We start from the raw sequence: 13,220 nt of genomic DNA on the forward strand, positions 1-13,220 counted from the left end.
TTGGAAGTTGTCACTGAGCAACTGATGGAAAGTCCACTCTGGCCCTTTCCATCAGGCAGAGGACGAAAGGTTGTGCCGTTTGTGTTTCAAAGTTTCCTGGGTTTGGGGTCTCATTGCAGCCTGTTGCAAGCCACCTTGAGAATAATTCAGGAGCAGCTGGCATAGTGCTGTGTGCTCACCCTCTTGAAACTGGTGCTTACCAGGCAGGGCAGGACAGAGGCGAGGTTAGGGCTGCACAAAGACATCCAATGGAGGGCCGGCCAGATTGGCTTTTGCCAGTATGCGGGCACAGCCCTGAACTCACCAATGCCCTGCCCTACCCTGATAAATGGCAGCAGTGCCACTGTCAGTCAAGGGGCAATGTCCAATTGGAAATAAAGGAGCACTCGCCACCAAACGGGATTGGCATGGGGAGGCAGGAATAAATGGAGGTTGTATGGTAAGGCCAGTTAGCTTCAACTGGCTGCCTTCCATATTTTGTTGAACTATGTGGAGAGAAAGAGAGTTAGTAGATGGCTAAAGAAGGCTCTAGACCTCTTGCTGAGGGGCTTGGAGGGTCTGTTGTAGCAATTGTAATGTACTGTGCTAGATGCAGAGCTCATATACGGTACTTAAAGCACAGTTGAAGCATATTTCCCTCCTCAAAGAATTCTGGGCATTGTAGCTAACTCAGAATTAGTTATCTTGCCACAGAGATCACGTTGGGAGGTTTTGATAAGCCTTTAGCTGATCCCTTTATGCAAACTAAGGCCTTCTCAATCCAGCCCGCGGACGGTCCGGGAATCAGCATGTTTTTACATGAGTAGAATGTGTGCTTTTATTTAAAATGCATCCCTGGGTTATTTGTGGGGCATAGGAATTCGTTCGTCTTCTTTTTTCAAAATATAGTCTGGCCCTGCACAAGGTCTGAGGGACAGTGGACCGGCCCCCTGGTGAAAAAGTTTGCTGACCCCTGCAGTTCATGCTATTGCCTTTGCCAGAGCTGGTGCGGTTCAGCAACTGCAAACACACACACACAAGATGAGTTCTGTGGCTCCTTGAAGAAGATCAGACTTTTCCATGGCATCTGTTTCCGTGGAGAAGAAATCAGACTTTGTCAAGTGCATGACACTCTCTCCTCAGCTGGTAAATACTATTTGCCAACAACAGACGATAACGCTTCACACTCCTTCTCAGATTCTTATGCCACGAAATCAATTTACCTCATAATTAATCTGTAGCTCTTTAACAAGGTGCCGCAAAACTCTTGCGCTTGCTTCTGTGTGTGTTGGTTCCCAGCAGGCGCCTGCTGCCAAAATCTCCCCTCTCCCCCCACCCATGAAATATTTGAGGGGGCAAGCCCCCCCCCCCCAGTTGAGGGACACTGTCATTCAAATGGTGTGTGTGCGCCATGTCATGCACCTGGGCTTACCTGCCCACCAATATTTTAATCGAGTTGGCACCCCTGCTCCCCTAGCCTTAGGCCCAAACGGAACATAGGAAGCTGCTTTACTGTATACCTAAGTCTGACCTTTGGGACCCGGGTGGCACTGTGGGTTAAACCAAAGGGCCTAGGGCTTGCCGATCAAAAAGTTGGCGGTTCGAATCCCCGTGATGGGGTGAGCTCCCGTTGCTCGGTCCCTGCTCCTGCCAACCTAGCAGTTCGAAAGCACATCAAAGTGCAAGTAGATAAATAGGTACCACTCTGGCAGGAAGGTAAACGGCGTTTCCGTGTGCTGCTCTGGTTCGCCAGAAGCGGCTTAGTCATGCTGGCCACATCACCCGGAAGCTGTACGCTGACTCCCTCGACCAATAAAGCGAGATGAGTGCCGCAACCCCAGAGTCGGCCACGACTGGACTTAATGGTCAGGGGTCCCTTTACCTTTAAGTCTGACCTTAGTGCTGCCTACACGGACTGGCAGCAACTCTCCAGGGCTTCATACAGGGGGCATTCCCAGCCTTCTCTGCGATGCCAGGAGTTAGATCTGGGCCCTTCTGCACGCCAAGCACATGCTCTGAGCTGCCGCTTCCCCGCTGGCCTAGGGCGGAGTGCGGGGACGGCGAGAGTCTGCAGGGGGCGGGCCGGGGAGATGTCAGTGCCAGGGCCCAGGCTGGAGGGAAGCGGCGGCGGCGGCGGCGGTTGCTGGGCGGAGCCAGCCAGGCCGGCGTGAGGCAGCACATTTCTCTCCGCGGCGGCAGCAACAGCAACAGCACCGCCCGATCTCACGCCGCGAAGCAGCAGCAGCAGCAGCAGCAGCTCCGTCACCATCATCTTCCCGGGCAGCTGGAGCCGCCCGGGACGCAGCCTCTCTCTCTCTCCAGCGTCTCGCCTTCCTCGGGGGAAGGCTGCACGTCCAGGCTAGGATTACCGTGCCGAGGTAAAATGCGGAGCGGGTGCGCGCGGGTCTCTGTGGGTGGGGATGCCAGGCGCTCTCATGCCCTTCAAGCAACGGGGGGGGGGGAGATGCTGCAGCTAGATCGCCCCCCCCGTCCCCTCCCTCCCTCCCTCCCTCCGGGCTGCAGAAGACCTCTCGGCTTCTCCCGTGCAACCCGAGACTTCCCCTCCATCGGCAGGTCTGGGCTTCAGTCTAGCTCCAAGAGCATCAGCTGGCAAGGGCTTGGTGGGCGGGAGTTATTAGAGTATTGCGGGGGTTTTTTGGGTTTTTTTCGATAGGAGCAGATCGCAAAATAGTGTGGATTTTAATTCCCGGGGGCGCACCCAAAGTCTTCAGGAGGCGCTGCTGCCTGCCCCCATTCAGGAGAGAAATATGTCATTCGAGGGCTGAGGCATCCTTAGGTTGGTCTTATTCTGCTGGGATGCAGCCTATACTGGCGGGAGAGACTCGGGACAAGATGGCTATTCTAATTCCCCCCCGCGGGAAGAAGAGGATTTTATCGGATTTGTCACTGCTTTGAAATGTGCAGTGCCTCAGCTTCACAGCAAAAAGAAAAAATAAAGAAAAAATGCCTCCATATTTTTGTGCGTTTCCAAAACCAAATACCTGCTGTGCTGCTGAGAGAGGAAAATGGAAGTGCTGCTATTTTGGGAACGCCTTGGTTTGGCTCGGTGCTGAAGGGGTTAAAGCAACCAGGAAATTAAAATATAGGCACTGGGTGGGAGCGTGGGGGAGAGAGAAAACACCCTCAAACAAGTCAGATGGGTGACCCACCAAGTAGGCAGGATGCAACAACAATATATATTGAGTTTGATAATGAAATTCCAAAGAAGATGAATCTGTGAGTGAGAGGCCATTTTTTCCATTAGCAAGTTTCCCAGTGCAAGTCTATACACATCTACTTCTGATTCCTTTCATCAGGTGTAAAACCCCTTGAGTCCAATGGATCTCTCTTCCAGGGATAGCATTACAGCCTTGGTCATGGATAATGTTTTTAGCTTCTTAGAAGCCCAAAGCTTTTAACTTAACAAGCTAACGTAAAACCTCATTTAACCATTAGAATCCTATTCAGACGTTTGTCTCTTGGATCATACATTCTAAGCTTGGAAAAGAGCAACGCTGTGTGTGTCTGCTTGGGCCAACATGACACCAGTCTTGGATTCAAAAGATACAGTTAGGGTGATGGAGACCATTTGAGGCATTTAAATGTTATCCTGTGGCCTCCCCTTCCAGAAAAAAATATCTGGAAAGAACAGGACTTATGGCCTGTAGCAGTTAATTTGGTGGAAAGAATTGAATAAGGTGCATCTTGTCTCATCTCAGTAACCTCATGAGGGAAGAAACTGTATTCAGGAAAGTTCTCTTTTCTGTTAAGGCAGGGGTGTGTGTGAAACCTGTGATCTTCCAGATGTTGCTGAACTATAACTCCCATCACCCCATGACCATTGGCCATGCTGCCTGGGGTGGACAGGAGTCCAGCATTATAGGGTCAGGCTAGCTCCCCAATATTATGGGCTTGAAAATCCTACCCCTCAAGTCATGCAACTATCCTTCGTTTGCAGTCATTCTTCTTACCGGCCTCACTGCACTGCTCAGACTACATGTCAGGATCAATATTGCATATACTTATAGTTGCATAGCTATAGATCTATAGTTACGTTGAAGTATGCAGTTTTAATCCGGGCATTTTGAAATCTGCTACTCCTTTGAAACTGGGGTTGTATGTTTTATGGTTTATAGCAAGGATGAGAAACCTTTATTGGGTTTGGGCAGGAGGCAGATTTTTATCTCTCCTCCCCTTTGGGCCAACTTTAACTGGTGGGTGGGACAATCCATCAGTCAATCATCTGGCATCATAGTGACATTGAATGATTGACAGGTGTCAAAGCACAGTGTCTTCCAAATGGGCAACAACCAGCCGGGTGTCAGACGCTTTGGAAATGCAGTGCAAGGGTCATTGCAAGCTGTATAGTGCAATCCATCCTGGAGTCTTTAATTGAGGGATGGGTTGGAAGTTTTATCTTTGAAAAAGTAGCAAACTCAGTCTCTTGAGGGTGGATCACTATGTAGCCAAAATGGCATGATCCACTTGCAAAAGGGATATTGCCAGGCTTGCGGAAGTCCAAGGTTTGCGAAAGTACATAATAAACACACACAAAACACAGGGGAAGAGCATCTGTTCTGCATGCAGACGTCCGAGGTTCAATCCCTGGCATCTTCAAGGTAGCACTAAGAGACAGCCTTGTTGAAAACCCTGGAAAGCTGCTGCCAGCCAGAGTACGCAATGCTGAGCTAGATGAATCAATGGTCTGACTTGCTTCGTAACCCCTAAGAGGAGAGGCTGACCCACAAAGTGGTCCATGATAGCAAAAGACTGACTGATTGTGTGTGTGTGTGTGTGTGTGTGTGTGAGAGAGAGAGAGAGAGAGAGAGAGAGAGAGAGAGAGAGAATGAATGAATGAATGAATGGAATGGAGTATCCTGGACAAGGGCATGGCTGGCTGGAATCCTGAACAGGTGCATTCTATGTTGTTTTGGTATAGGTCTCATTTGTGTTATTCTAATAGACCTCCTGGAAACATAGAAGGACTCTGGATTTGGGGCAAATTTGGCTGTTGATCCTCAAAGAATGAAAGCAGGCCAGGGAAAGCTGTAGAGCTCTGGCACCCACTCTCTGGAGCTGGTTTTAGGCAGCAGTGGCCTTTACCTGGGCTCGGGGTACCAGAGGATCAGGTAACATTAATGCAAAGAAGCCATGCACACAGCAACACTCCCATCTAACCTTTAAAACTGCTTGAGGGTTATGCAGTTGCATGTGGTTCCTGTGATAAACACTGGTTTATTTTGATCAACTAAAAGCTTTTTATGCTTGAGGACCTGATGAAACATGTGCCAGGAGTGCAGCAAAGCAGGATAAATTGGGCCGAATGCACAAGCATTGTGCTTGCTCATGCTAAGACCTAATGAGCCAGAAATCCTTGCTTGTTGTGATGTGCGAGCACTGCCATTGCCTTCTTTGAAACATAGAGGCAGCAACTGTATTCTTGGTTATAGAGCTGTCCTTTCAGAACTAGCTAGGGCCAATCTTGCAGATCGATTACTGTTGTTCGCACCCATCTGTGTTGGGAGACAATGGAGGAGTGCACCTTTGCGGTGGGGTCAAATTATTGGAAGGTTGCAGGACCTGCTGTGGCTGTAGAGACTGATGCAGGAGAAATATTTTCTTGCAGCTGGGGCAGATTAAGGCATCTGGCCATGCTGCCACGGGGTTTCTCCTCTCTGCGCTCCTCCCAGCGGTCATTCCTCTGGTCAGTGCTCTGGATGCATGACCTGCCTGTCTGTCTCTAGGCACTGTGGCCATCTGCAAAAGATTCCCGCATGATGGGGTTGTCAACCTTCATGTTATGTTTGCAGACATCTTTATAAGAAGAGTTGGTCTGCTAGTGGGTCTGGTGCCTGAAGTCAACTCCTTTTCCTTTAGGATCCTGCCATCTTCCATTCTGTGGACGTGACCAAGTCAGGTTGATTGCTGGGTGCCTAAAAGCAGTGCTGAGGAAGCTGTGCCCCACATATGTTGTTAGACTCCAACTCTCATCAGTCCCAGCCAGCACGTCCAATGGTCAGGAGTAATGGGAGGTACTGGTCTACATACCAGTTTGCATAAAATTTGCATATATATGAGAATCTAGGAAACTAAGATAGAGAGTGGATCTGATTGGATCTCATCAGCATTGTGCTTTGCATTACATTCAGTTGCCCTACAAGGAAAGTTTTGTTTAAAAAACCCCATTATTTCAGTTTTGAGTAGGAGTTGTGAGGCTAGCCACAAAATACATGGGTCTCAGATCGTTCACCCCCACAACAAAACCCTGCAGCCAAGGCATCATTTGATAGTAGAAATTACAATGTGATTATGCGAATTAGCCTGAGGAATTGCTTAATTTGGATCCTCTTTGTCCTCTTCTCAATTAAAATTAAGAAAAACTAGACTGTCTCAAGCTGCATAAGTTACTTGAAAATGGAAAGTGGTCTTGAACATCTGATTAAACTAAAACGGTGGTGCTCTTCAGGTGAACAGTGCATCCGTCACAACAGGGTCAATAATCGTGGATCAAATGGTCAGCTGTCATGACAAATCATGGCTGAGCATTCTTGCTCCGAACACATGGGAATAGGAATAGGAATGGGGGGTCACACACAAGTTGAAGGGTTGCAGCAGCTTGTTCCTCTACACAATTGTTACACTAACCATGATTTAGCATGGCATATTAGCATTACTATTTATTAAATTTATATAAAATATGTATTTATAAATTTATATAAATTGTTAATTCAGCTGCTGTCTGCATGGGAAATCTTATGTGAGGAACATTTTATGCAAGTCTCCATTTCAGAAATCTCCTACTCAGTAACAATTCCCCATTATGAATTGCATGCTGAGGTCTCAATATTTTTTTCCACATTTTACATCATAAAATCAATGGGATAGATCAGTTTCAGAAAACCATTAACTCCACTTGATGTGCTTGTCTGAGATAATAGTTGCTGGAACAATATTTAAAGTTCTCCAGAGATTGTTCCTGCTAGTGACAATAATGGCAGTGACTTCAACATGACTGCAATTAATAAGTCTATGGTGTGGTCCAAATTATCAACTAAGCTACCTGGAACTGTGCAAATTTAGGTTGTAATCTTGTGCACACTTGCTTTGGAGTGTGCCCTATTGAACACAGACACTTAAAAGGTTTGCTTTGTAAAGATCTTCAGTGTTCATACTGAATCCCAGCATGCCATCAGATCATAACTGCCAATTTTTCTTCTTCCATGATGTTGCACATTTCCATTTCTACTTCTTTGTAATGTTGCTTCAGATCTTTCAGATAATATGTTGCTTAGTTCTGGAACCATAAAATGAATTTTCCTGAAACATGAGAATACACCTTTCCATATGATCATCTCTGTAGCTGGAAAACAGGGAAGGCTATCTTGATTAACCTGCAGAAGATTTGATGAACACACTATGGACTTTAATTGATCTGTACAATTTGGGTGATGGAACAATATTTAATCTCAGTTTGGCTATTGTTAAATTTTGATGACATCACAACACTGCGTTGTGTATGTTTATTTCAGTTCCTGGGCAGAGGAGGCTACAAAATCTTGAAATACAGTGTGTCCCTAAATCAGGACTGGTTGCTTGTCATAATTTATACTTTCCCTTGTGCTGGGTCCAGCTGTTGCTCTCATGCAGTTTGTTTTTTCGTTCTTAAGTAAGAAACTTCACAGTGTAAAACTATAAACAGCAAACTGTTCCACAGCAAAGTAACATTCCCCCCCCCCCCCGGTTACAATGAGAATAGAATATACTTTTCCAGCCCCTTATTGCTGACGCCAAGAACTGCAGATTATGATGAAGACCCCACAAGTACTGCCCTATAAATGAAATCCAATCTTCATAACATCTGTTTATGACCTTGCTTGCTAAGAGTATTTCCAGGGGCAGGGTCTTGAGTTTTTTATGTAGTGTAGGAAATAAAATGAATCCCCTACAGTGAAATACAATTCTGGTTTCACTAGCCCTGTGATCACAAATAACTGATGAATCAGCTGCTTTGTTACTGTTGGTTTCTAATGCTTATTATACCAATAACAAACTATGTACAACTTTACAGGACTTTCCCATGTTTTTGATTAAGAAAAGCGTAACTGCAGGCAACGTAAAGCATACAAGCTCTTTGGATCTTACTTTTGTAATGTCTTCTTCAATCACAAAAAGTACGATAGTCTGGGAGTTTTCCTAATCATTTGACCTACAATTCTAGATATTTATCATAGAACTCTATTCCAATACCTCTCTGCTTGTGGCCATTGCTCCCAAAAGTGCACATCAGTTCCTTTCCCCCACATCCTTTCCAACAGTTTGGGGAGACAGACTTAGCTGTACATAGTTCCATCTGTGCAACATTTCCACAAGGTTCTTCCAATTGTATGCTGACCACAGATCTCACTGGCTTTCTGCTGCTTTGGAGTTACTTCTTCCCCCAAATCTTTTCCCCAAATTATCTTGGTACCCATTACTGTTTCCACTAACATCAAGCATATTCAATTTGCTGTTTGTTCTAAAACCTTTGTTGCCAACAGCCTCGTTTTAACACCCATGATCCAAAAACATGGAAATGCATTCCACTCAAAGCAGTGTGACAAAGGTTCCATGTCATTTTTTGGGGTGGGGAGAGGAGCGGATTAGAACGCCAGTAGTCAGCTTAATAAGGGACGCGGGTGGCGCTGTGGGTAAAACCTCAGTGCCTAGGACTTGCCGATGCTATAGTCGGCGGTTCGAATCCCCGCGGTGGGGTGAGCTCCCATCTTTCGGTCCCAGCTCCTGCCCACCTAGCAGTTCGAAAGCACCCCTAAGTGCAAGTAGATAAATAGATACCGCTTTATAGCGGGAAGGTAAACGGCGTTTCCGTGTGCTGCGCTGGTGCTGGCTCGCCAGAGCAGCTTCGTCACGCTGGCCACGTGACTCGGAAGTGTCTCTGGACAGCGCTGGCCCCCGGCCTCTTAAGTGAGATGGGCGCGCAACCCTAGAGTCGGACACAACTGGCCCGTACGGGCAGGAGTACCTTAGTCAGCTTAATGGGATGTGGGTGGCGCTGTGGTCTAAATCATTGAGCCTTGGCCTTGCCGATCAGAAGGTTAGCGGTTCGAATCCCCACAACGGGGTAAGCTCCCGTTGCTCAGTCCCAGCTCCTGCCAACCTAGCAGTTCGAAAGCACGTCAAACTGCAAGTAGATAAATAGGTACCACTCCGGTGGGAAGGTAAATGGCATTTCCGTGTGCTGCTCTGATTTTGCCAGAAGCTGCTTAGTATTGCTGGCCACATGACCTAGAAAAACTGTCTGCGGACAAACATTGGCACCCTTGGCCAGTAAAGCAAGATGAGTGCCGCAACCCCAGAGTTGTCCGCGACTGGACTTAACTGTCAAGGGTACTTTACCTTTTTTAGTCAGCTTTGTGCTCTTCTTTGCATCGTCCCCCCTATCCAACATTATAACTGATTTTATTTAGATAGCATTCATTTAAAAACATGTTTACAAAATATAATCTGAGAAGCACATGCAAGAAGGGGATGGGTCTTCCTAACTTCAACCTTCCTAGAACGTTTTCTGGGTCTGTTAACAAAGCCTTCATTGAACAGACAGACGATGCATTCAGTTTCCCCATAGTGGGCTTGCATTGTACATGTAGGCCATCACTGCAGGGATCAATGAGGTTACCAGGTCAGCTGTTAACTGGGACAACTATGAAACTGTTATTGATTTTCTAAACTGCAACATCTGCAATTTTTGCATTGCCTAAACAAGGTAAAGAAAGAGAGGTAACATTCTGAATTGTGAATTATGGTATCTATGGAAACTTTATACACTAATAGCAAACTCATTTTCTGAGTCTGAATCCCTTTTCTGGTCAAAATGGCACAACCCAAACAGAAGAAGGAAGTAACAACAGGATTTTTGGGTGGTGGGGACAATGACCCCCTGCAGAGATATAAAACATCCTTAGGAAAAACAAACAAAGGGAGTGCACTCAACAGTGGCCTATTGAGGACTGAATATGTCCAGAGGCATGGCATGCTTACTTTTGGTTGGGGGCAAGGAGATTAATGGATGACTATGGAGATGGTGAATAGAATGGAGTATACTGGAAAAGGGCATGACAAGCTGGCTGGAACCCTGAACAGTGCAGCGTTTTGTTGCAGGTCCCGCTATGGCTGCACTCATAGAATCATAGAATTGGAGAGTTGGAAGTGATCCTGCGAGTCGTCCAGTCCAACCCCCTGCAATCCAGGAATCTTAACGAGATCATATATGACAGGTGGTCATCTACAACCTCCTAAGGGAATCTCTTTTACTATCATACAGCTCTTACTCTTGGAAAGTTCTTTCTGATGCTTAGTCGGAATATCCCATCTTGTAACTTGAATCCATTGGTTCAAATCCTCTCTAGAGAGGAGACCACAAGCTTGCTTCATCATCCATGTGGCAGACCTTTAGGTATTTGAAAATGGCTATCACAGCTTCTCTCAGTCTCCTCTTTTCCAGACTAAACATACCCAGCTCCTTCAGCTGTTCCTCATAAGGCTTGGCTTCCAGACCCCTGATCACCTTGGTCACCCTCCTCTGCACGTGTTCTAGCTTGTCAATATCCTTCTTAAACTGTGGCACCCAGAACTGGACACAGTACTCCAGGCATTTATTGCATTGGTTTAACTGAGGTTTTTATTTGTTCTTAATTAAGAAACTTCACAGTATAAAACTATAGACAGCAAACTGTTTTACAGCAAAAGAGCATCATATTTATTCTTTTGTTGCAATGACAACAGAATATAATTTTCCAGTCCCAATTTCAAACGTTTTGGGACCTTCCAGCAATGAGCACTTGCTGCTTAGCATGGAACATTTCTGAAAGTCACACATCACAGCACCAATCCACTTCATCCTGAGGAAACATAACCACAAACCATTGAATTGCATCTTTTCCTTCACAGATGGCTCTTAGATACGCCATCAGAGGAAGGGTGAGGGAGTAGGGTTACCATATTTCTAGAAGTATAATTATTTTGCCCCTTTCCCTGCACCTCCCCACTCCCCCAACTCTCCTCTAGAAGGAACAAGTATGCTTCTGAATACCAGTTTCCGGGATCCACAAGTGGAGAGAGTGCTGTTGCGCTCATGCCCTGCTTGAGGGCTTCTTATCAGATTGGCCACCATGAGAAAAACTGAGGCTGCTGAAGAAGTGAGAGACCATCTTGGCTGTGATTCCTAGAAGACCTGCTCCTTGCCTTGCAGGCCTTTTCCCACCTGGCCTGGGAGGGCAGGGCCCGGACTGACTCCAGCTGCAGAAGCTGAGGATGCCAAACAGAATCTTGAGCTGAGATATTGCTTAGGGGTTTTCGCCGGAGGGCAAAATGGTTGTTGTTAATTTTTTGCACCTTTATTTGGTATCTTATGATTAATGTGAAAATTTTTCAGTTTGGTTGTGTACTTTTTGGTGTTTTGTTTATTGCTTATGACTACTTTTGTTATGTTTGTAGTTAACATATATTTGTTGTCTGCCATCCTGAGCATGGTTTTAACTTAGGAAAGGTAGCATACAAATAAAATGATCGATTGATTGATTGATCAGGATGCTGGATTAGACTGGCCTTTGGTCAGATCTAGCCAGTCTCTTCACAAGTTCCTATAATGGGGGTTGCTCTGGAACAACATGGGAGGTGGCATAGGCGAAAGGGGCTTGGCAAAAATCATTTCCCTTCCATTCACAGAAGCCACCACCAGATCAAAGACTCTTCCATGAATGGACAGCACACCCATTGGGCACAACCCATTAGCTCTGCTGGGAGCTCATTAAAAAAACAAACACTATTAACATTTTCAAACTTTTTGAACCAAATGATCCGAAATCCTTACAAACACTACAGCATTTTAATGATGATGAAATGGCCTATTCTTCTATTTGGCAAATGTCCACAAATGCTGTCTGTCACGCTTTCACTGTCTTCTGAGTTGTAGGAATCAACAGTTGTGCTGATGAGACAGAATGACATTGTGTGGAGGACAAAAAGGGTGATGTCACTGTGCATTTGTGCTGAGACGGCCTGTGGGAAAACTGTGCCATTCTTTCCCATCTATTCTCCGTCTATGGAGGAAGGCAGATCACATTACTAATGAGGAGGTGGAGGGAGGGAAGTGCAGAGTCTGGCTGATACTACATAGTAGATCTGTGTAAATACTCTAAAACCACAGACTGCATTCCAAGCAGCAACTTCATGCTGCCATTTAGAATCACAGCCGATTGAGTAACAAAGGCTGAGTGCTCACCACACATTTAAAGCACATTACTTTCCACAATGAATCCTGGGAAGCGTAGTTTACCCTGCACAAAGCTATAATTCTCAGCACTCTTAACAAACTACAGTTTTCAAGATTCTTTGAGAGGTGGAGCCATGTGCTTTAAATGTTGTTGTTGTTTAGTCGTGTCCGACTCTTCGTGACCCCATGGACCAGAGCATGCCAGGCACTCCTCTCTTCCACTGCCTCCCGCAGTTTGGTCAAACTCATGCTGGTAGCTTCAAGAACACTGTCCAGCCACCTTGTCCTCTGCCGTCCCCTTCTCCTTGTGCCCTCCATCTTTCCCAACATCAGGGTCTTTTCCAGGGAGTCTTTAAATGTACACAGCCTAAAACAAGGGTAGGGATCCTTTGTCAGCCTGTGGGTTGCATTCCTTGTGGACGATCTTATGGGGCAGTGGATGTGACTCTTAGGTTCAGTAGGCTATAGTCCAGCCATGCAAAAGTCAGAGGTTCCTACCTGTACCTGTCTCCATCAGGCAAGCAAGGGGTGTTATAGTTCGACAGCACAGTCCAGACAGTCAAGAACTACACCTTCTCTTTGCTTTCACATGCATGTGCGCGCACACACACACGCACTGGTGTCACTGGGAATGGGTCTAGGCACCCTGCCCCTAAAGCTATGAGACACTTGTGTCAACGCTGCAAGTGACAGAATCCAACTGTGGATGTATCTTTGGAAATACCTTCCTGCAAAGTTGCCAGCACAGTTTAAAAAGTGTAGCAGCAGATCTAGTGCGTGGAAGAAATTGCATACTCTTCAAGTGTCCAATTCTCTAAGGACAGTCCTGGAATTACAGAAGCCATCCTGGTTTCTGATTTGATCCCGGAATGTCCCAGTTTTCCTTTTTCTTCCTCTCCACGTCTCAGAGAACAAGTGGTGCAAAAACGGAGTCCTGTTCATACTGAAAATAAAATACCTGCACAAAATGAAG

General features: G+C 46.1%; 1 protein-coding gene across 2 annotated transcripts in view; it reads left to right on the forward strand.

The window, feature by feature from the left end:
- Positions 1 to 2,072: 2,072 nt before the first annotated feature.
- Positions 2,073 to 13,220, forward strand: part of DYNC1I1 (dynein cytoplasmic 1 intermediate chain 1) — a 201,890-nt gene continuing 190,742 nt past the window's right edge. The window contains exon 1 of one of the 2 annotated variants that reach the window (XM_081882077.1): positions 2,073 to 2,357. The gene's annotated coding sequence lies outside the window, so the exon portion shown is untranslated. Of the gene's footprint in view, positions 2,358 to 2,656; positions 2,777 to 13,220 lie in introns of those variants that run through there. The other variant, XM_081882078.1, reaches the window with a different exon arrangement.

The sequence above is a fragment of the Podarcis erhardii genome (assembly GCF_964252035.2).
Source record: "Podarcis erhardii genome assembly, chromosome: 12".
Classification (NCBI taxonomy): domain Eukaryota; kingdom Metazoa; phylum Chordata; class Lepidosauria; order Squamata; family Lacertidae; genus Podarcis; species Podarcis erhardii.